Raw genomic sequence first — 8,370 nt, 5'->3', positions numbered from 1 at the left:
ATGAATAGCACATATGTAGGACAAACTTGCATGTTACAAATGTGTTCCTAAATGTCTTCACAAATTTCTGTGTTTGATTCGATTTAATGTGCAGATTCCATTCAAACTTACAATATATCATACTTTCATAATTTCTAAATTATGATTTAGGTATGTTATATATTTTTTTATATTACTAAAATGATTCCATTCAGATGCTAAACAACAAGTGTTGTCACTATAGCTAATATTTGCATACTGAATTGCAGTTGGTCTTCTTCCTTGCATCTGTTTGCTTACTGAATTGTTATTGGTCTTTTCTTATTCCAAGCACTGGTATTTCTGAGTGTCTTATTGCAAGTGTGCGCGTGTGTGTGCGTGTGTGTTAGAGTGTCACAACAACATATCAGTTTGTCCCTGGTGACACATCCGCAGGCCAGCATTGTTTGTGCCATGAATTCATCTCACGAGGGCCATTCCTGGTTCCATCACATGCAGTGGCCCCAAATGTTATCTGGACACTTTCTGGTAGTCAAACCAGTTGGTTAAATGTAATCTCAAAAAAAGGTCTTGCATTATTTTTTCAACTATTCATAATTATTTATTTGATATTTTGTTATCTAATGCAGTGTTTCTGAATACTGATTTCTGCAACAACAGTGTTTTTGAGCTGCTGAATCACATAATATTTATAACACCAACCAATATTGACAGAATTTCTATGTCTGACCTGGGGAGTGCGCAACAAAACAGATGTAGCATCTAAGAGTAAGCTGGAAACCTCAATTTGGTTCTAAAAATTGTGATCACTTTAGGTATGTAGCTTCAAGGGTTAGTATGCATGGCAACTAATACAGTGAACATACTTTAACATACTACAAGGCAGATTATGTTTGGTTTAATTTACTGAAGGTAAACACCATGCTTCCAAGGATGTTGCCACATATGTGCTTTTGTTTTGATGAGGATCCAGTCAGTGAGTGTTGAACAACAGATTATGCACAATACTATATCTTTAAAACATTATGATTTAAAGCTATCTCTATTTTGCCTAAAGAACCTTTGAGAATGTTTTTCTGTGATCACTGTGAACATAGGGCCCTATTTTAAGAGCGCTAACACTAAGCACAGCTAATACAGTAGAGAATGCCATGCGCTAAGGCTTGTAGCAAGTAGGTTTGACAAAAGTGTCAGCACAACGTACAAATGGGCTGGATTAAGTGCAATTGAATTCTGAGGTTCTTCTCTGGGATTTCCACCATCTGCATCCTATTATAGTCCATACCCCATCAAGCACCAGCAATAAAAACAAAGACAGCACATTCATAAGAAGTTGGTAGTGTAAATGGACTGTATGCTATGAATTAGAAGAATATAAAATGTGCATTAACTGCGTCCTTAATGAATGTCAGCTATATTTCTATGACAGTGACACGCTCCTTTTACACACATATAAAATGTGATTCTCTTCTGAATTTGGATGTACGCTCAGTTAAATTATAGGTAATGTAAGTAATATTCATCATTTTCATCTACTAACACAAATCATGGTTAGTACTAACAGTGATTATATGGGCATGCACTTCACATCTACCTTTCAATTTTGATTTATTTAAACACACACACACACATTTCTAAATTCAAATGACACTTTAAACGAAACCAAAATGTATAATCAAAAAAACGAAGTGGTACAAAAATCATACCTAATCCAAACATTTTAGTCACTCCTTTCACCGGCCCCTTTTGCAGTGGACTTTTGCTTTTCCTCTGACCCCTCAACAACAGGTGGAAAATTACATTTACATTTATGCATTTGGCAGACGCTTTTATCCAAAGCGACTTATAGAGCCCTTATCACAGAGACAATCCCCCCCAGAGCAACCTCGAGTTAAGTGCCTTGCTCAAGGACACAATGATGGTGGCTGTGGGGATTGAACCGACAACCTTCTGGTTAACAGTTATGTTCTTTAGCCCACTACGCCACCACCACTCCACACTAATGGGAGGAGGATTGATGCCTTGTTTGGTCTGCCATACATCTTGTATGAAGACCCATCAAATGTCATCAGGATGTGTGAGGAATGAACAGGTGTGATGTAATTTCAAACCAAATCTGGCAAAAACTATTTATCATTCGACCAGACATTGTTTTCACTTTTGGCAGTGAACTGCTAGTAGGATGACTTGAATTGAACGCGGGTAAGTTTTGTCCTAAGTAAGGGTATTTGGTATGCTAAATTTAGATAGGAACCATTAAAGTGCTGATCTTCTCACACCAATATATGTAAGGGAATTTAGGGTCTTGAAATATGTAAGCTATGAACTAAATTAAACTGTCCTTATTCTACATTATTATGTAATGAAATATACAATGGAATTAGTTTCATTCGACAATCATTATAAATTAGATAAATGACAAATAATGAAATTATTTGTGTGAATAAAATTCTCCACCATTAAAATCTTAATACAACGTATCATTGTATCTGCTCACAGTTTCTTTGGAAAGGAATTAGCTTTAATATGGGAATTATGATCAGTTCTCTTATTGGAGTAATATTATTCTCATGGCTTATTGAAAATAATTTCACACATATTTAGGTACAGCTTTGAAGCGAAATCTTCTTGCATGTCGTGGTGTTTCCTTGCGTTCTTTGTGTTGCTTGGTTCTTGGCTCTTGTTTTAAAGTTTGTCCCGTCACTGTTTTGGAACACTGTAAGATCAGTTTTTTTATTGTCTGGATGAATGATGAGGTTGGCTTTGAAGCGAGGCCTTCTCATGGTTCTTCTCATGAACTGAATAGAGTGAGAGGCTTCCTCTGGACTTCCTTGGTTTCCTTGGACCTCACATGGCATGGAGCTGGTTCTGACGAGATCCAGAGAAGACCACGAGGGAAGAGTCAGTGGGAAGTCTGACAGTCAGAAGAGTAGAAGAAGAAGAAAGAGTTCTTCCTGTTTGGAAACATTTGAACTGAAATTGGCCTCATCCCCAAAGGTGTCTTGCTCCAATCAGAAGTGACTTTTCTGAGTCACATGGTCGACTGGGCTGTCCTTTCCAACAGTTAATTTTATGGTCCTTTGTTTCGGAGTCTTAATAATTTCCCACTTAAAAATAGTGCATGTTTTAATCATTAACTTTTATATCTTGCAAAAGGTACAATAGGCATGATAGTCGTTGTCATCAGCTTCCTCTATGTAACCAAGTGAGTGTTTGCATGCCAAATTTGACATTCTTTCATGAATATTATACGTGTAGTTAACAAAACCTGAAAATCCCTGGTTAAAATCAGACTGGTTAATTCCTTGGTTATACAACATGGATAAAATATTACACACATTTAAAGAGGTACATCAGGCTATAATCATTCATTTGTCAGTTATACGCAAGTTAACGCATTTCAAAGCAATTGTCAGAATTACCTAGCAAGACTAGGTATTGTATAAATCTTGGATTTAAATGCATTCTGTAGATTTTAGAAGGTTAAATCGGTAAAGTAATGTGACTTTGTGTAGAATGTTCATGGATTAAGATGAAATGTGTTAGTATTAAAGTTGTGTAAATCTGATGGTCTTTTGGAAACCTTTCAAGTAAAAGTCTGTTTAAACTCTGTGTGGAAGTTCAGAAGGTCATGCTGATGGGGCCATGCTGACCAATTACCCTTTTTGGTTTGAATTATGGTGTTTAGAGTGTCTGGACCATTTTATTGTCCAAAGACTTGCCTTCACTAGGACTGTTGATGCTTGGTCCGTTAATGTTTGATGTTGAGGAATTCCAGGATTAAAAAGGTTGGGTTTTTCCAAGATTCAAATCATATTGTTTTAATTCTTCTGCATGTACATGTATAATACTACACATATCCCCCTTTCGACTGAAGATGTTTGAAGTCTAAGCAAACATCTGCAATCGCTGGAAAACAAGCCGAAGAAGACAAACACAAACAACAACAAGACAACACCGCCATCAAAGCTAAAGCACTGGTGTAGAATAATTAAGTGGTTCAGAAACCCGTAAAGGGTAATTTGTTTTTTCTTGGGGTGAATCATCATGAAAACTAGCGATCGTTTATGAAATTAAACCGATTAGAGTCAGTTCGCAATTCAGAACCAAAGGTGAAGGAGTACACATTTAAAACCTGGAGGTTTGACACTCTTCACTCGGGAAGTATCGAAGGCTAAGTCATTACATGAAGGCTTGCACTCTTTTGGAAATTGATCTGCATGGTTCAATATTGGAATGGAATGCAAAGTTGTGGGCTACTCGTTTGGGTCAGTCAGTTTGGTTCACATGCGGTTTGGCGGCACCCCCCTGTGCTATAGGTTTAGTCAGGTCAGTGTGTTGAGTGGGCATCGTCATGTACTGGTGGATTTTCTTACTGATTTCTTTATTTTCTGCAAGCATTTTACATATGTCTGTGTTTGTTTTAGGCTCAGTACCCTTAACACACTCTTGAGTCAGCTGTAACATGTAGTGGTATCAGATTAGTGTCATCAGTAATCGGTGTCGGTATGTCAATGGCATGTGGAGGTGACACATGTGCAATGTGAGAGTTAGTATCAACATGAGATGTGCATACAACATTGAAAGTCTGTTTTACTGAATTTACAGTCTCTTGTAATGCCAACAGTTCACCCATACCTTTATGCTCAGTTTCAAGCAAGAGTTTACTGGCCATGAAGGCATTGATCTACTCAAATCAACCATAACTGTCCTCCAGGTCTAGTTCAGATGGGTCTTTCTCAGGTATTGGCCCGATGACCTTGGTGATTCAGAAGAGTTCATCAGCAGGTAGTGTGAACAGGTCCTTCCTGATGTCCCACACCAGGCGTTTCCTTGTATGATCTGACATGATGTCAGTCTCCGTCACAGCCTCAATCTCAGGACAAAGACAGCTGTCTGCTCAACCCTCCGGGTGCGTTCTGTGTCTCGTTGTTGCAGCAGCTGCCGGCCTCAAGCCCACGTGCCACCATATCTCTGGCCCCACTGTTCAGGAATGTTTGGATCAACCTCCTCACTTCACGTGGATTTGATCCTGGATGAGCTCCCAAGAATCTGTTGCAGGCCCTGACTCAGGAGACCTGGCTGACAGATTACTGTTACCTGTGAATACAGGGGAAAATTAAGAGACCGGGAAGTCTTGTCTGCTCTCTTTGTTCATCTGTTTATTTTTTAACAATCAACTTCGGTTACAACAGTCATTTTTCAGCTGTATTAATGAAACATTTCTTTAGTCTCAGTATTTTAAGTTTTTCTCCCTTTTGTTCACATCTCAATAAACGGATTTATCACTCTAATTTTTTTAATCAAAACAAAACTCAAACAATGCTCAAATAATTACATCTGTCACACGGCTTACATTCTTAGTACATTCTGACTGTTCGAATGTTATCACATTTCAGAAGGTTGTTCTAATAAATGTGCATGTTCTTTACCTGTGAATACATGAGAAAATGAAGAGACCGGGAAGTCTGCGTGCGAGATATCCTAACAACCCGTCAAAATAAGAGTCTTTTCTCATATTGTCCATATAAAGATGACAGTGCTTTTCAAAAGTCCACACATCAGCATGTATATAAAGAAAACACAGTTATCATTTCAATACACTTATAGCAGTACTCACCAACACCAAATACAATTGTGTACACATTTTGTGCGTATCACACATAGATCAGCACTTTGATTAAAAACATGACTGATTCAGCTAATGGTAACTTGTGGAGACAACCTCAAACCACGTGGCGACAACCACAAACCCCAAACTATCGCCCCAGCAGCGGGAACCTGGAATGCGCAGGGCATGGACTGGATACAGAGCATTTAGCCTCTGATCCTCTGCAGAGGAAAAAGGGAAAGGGTGAAAAGTAGAAAGCTCCATTACCTCACATGAGAACACTGGGAAGCATTTAGGCATAAAGGCCGGGATGGGCCTAAGGAAAACCTTATCTCCGCTAAGGGAGAACTTAATGCACGAGGAATGAACAGAGAGTGCATGCAAGTCACCATAGAGAGGTCCCACTCAGGAACAGTTCTCCTAGTTCACCTTGAGGGCACACTTCATAAATCTACGAATGAGGGGGTGCTGCCCTGCCGTTGAGCTGTCAAACCCAAAATGCCAGGTAGATCTTAATAGTGTAAAAAGACCTGCCCTTATCCATAAGGTCTTGTATAAAACACAAAATATCAGGGACTGAACACTGATATGATGTGGAACCATGCCAATCATAGCACCCTTCAAACACTTGCCACTTACAGTCACATAAGGACCTTGTGGAGGAGGCCCTAGTATTCTGTATAGTGGTGACACTGCTTGTGTACTTTTTCTGACTGTAAACACCTCAAGCACAGGGAGGCTCCCTGACATGAGCTGGACGGGGAACACACATTGTTACTGACTAAATGCAGATCTTGAAAATATTGTCAATGACCCATAAGTAATAGACCCTCCTGCTTTTGGACAGAAATGGCAGTTGTATGCATGGACTCTCCAACAGAAAAATGACTGATTTCCAATCAATCACCAGTAGATTGTTGGCTGCAGTGAAAAAAGTGAAGGAAATAGCTGCAGGCAGCGCTCCAAGCCTCCAGCAAAGATATATAGAGCCCTTAACCTAATCCTTTACTTAACCCTAACTGTGTGTGGAAGTGTCACCCCTTTTAGAGTTGGCCCAGCCCCCTTCAGGAGTAACCCAGCACCTTATGGTGTTACCCACCCTCTTTTGATATTCTGCTATCCTCTTTTGGGCTGCTGCTATTTGGTAAAATGGCTTCAGTCAAGTCAGACAAAATAAAATGATCTACAAAAATGAAATGAATAATGAGTTCTAAAAGAGTAAATTGTAAGGAGTAAAACATACTTTTAGCTTTGGAAATGTAATTACAGTAAGTACAATTATTAAGTTTAACATGCACTTGTATGAAGTATAAAAATTAATTAAATATGAAGTATAATTACTCAAGCACTTTACATCCCTGCTCTTGTGAATTTTTCTTCTGTGAGTTTTTCTATATAAACAAGCAGCTTTTGCTATTAGATCCTGATGAGGAAACAACACACCCTCTGAATAGGAAACTGTCTATTCATTAAGCTTGTTACCCTTCCCCTCCTCTTTTGGCTCTTTCCAAGGTTAGTATTCTATTCTGTAATCACATGACCCAATTGCACTGCATGTTTAATTTGGCAATATTACTTCAGGAATGTCAAATTGAGCACATTGCATTGTGGGATACAGTATTCTTCACAGTGTTCTCTGGTTATATACTGAACATTTTGGCAAAGCTATTTGGTCATCTGGGTGTTCTGTGCACAAAGTAATTTGGTAGTATGCTATCATGAACATTACCATTAGAAACATGTACAGCAATTCGTTAACATCTTGTAAGGTGACTGATTTGATAACAATAGTGATGCATAAGCCACTTGTTTGATGCTGACAGCATTTCAGGTGAAGGAGACCAAATTGCCTACACTGCGTAAATATTACATCTTTAAAAACACATATTGGGCTTTTGTTGTGTTCAATCTATTTCTAACAAAAAACAAAAAAGGAAATATGTTATCTGTGCATTAAATGTTGCATTTCCTATTTTCTCTGTTTGGATCTTATCTAGATACCCTCTTTAAGGTCTAATTGATACCAGTGTGCCATTATGTGAGTCAGTGGAATGGTTCTCATGTCAAGTCATTGTGTCACATGTCGAGATGAAGCAAGTCTTACGCTTTTGATGTTGACTGAATCTCTCTGAAAGCAGCAGCTGCCTGCAGCTGAACAATGCTAATAGTTTTGATATATCTTGTCAACTCATACTTGCTGTGCCTGAAACACAGAAAGAGTAAAACAAAAGATTAAAAGTATTTGTAGAATGTATAAAACATTGACCAACCGATAGGACTCAGTTCTCAAATTTACACAGAAGTCTATAGAGATTTTTTTGCCAAGGAAGGAGCACTTGTGTTAAAATGAATGGTAGAAATTGGAACACCCAATATGGCAGATGTAAAAAAAAGTCCCACGGCTGACTTACAGGTAAAAGAGCCAATCACTTTTTTAGACATTGTCAGTCAGCTTGAGAACGTACATGTGCATTAGCTGGACAACCCCGGAAAATAGCTTTTTTTAACTTTATTGATGATTTTTAATATTTTTTTTATAATAATCTAGATTGGGACTTTGATTCATATGAGATTATACTGTTTCTAATGTAATGAGTTAATTTATGAATGCTGATAGTTCTATTAAATTATCTAATACATTGGCATTTTATGTAAGATCTTTACCTTTATCTTTTATATATTATATGTGTGTGTGTGTGTGTGTGTGTGTGTGTGTGTGTGTGTGTGTGTGTGTGTGTGTGTGTGTGTGTGTGTGTGTGTGTGTGTGTATAAGGACACCA

This window comes from Xyrauchen texanus, chromosome 18 (genome assembly GCF_025860055.1).
Source record: "Xyrauchen texanus isolate HMW12.3.18 chromosome 18, RBS_HiC_50CHRs, whole genome shotgun sequence".
NCBI lineage: Eukaryota > Metazoa > Chordata > Actinopteri > Cypriniformes > Catostomidae > Xyrauchen > Xyrauchen texanus.
Note: the sequence above shows the minus strand (reverse complement) of the source record.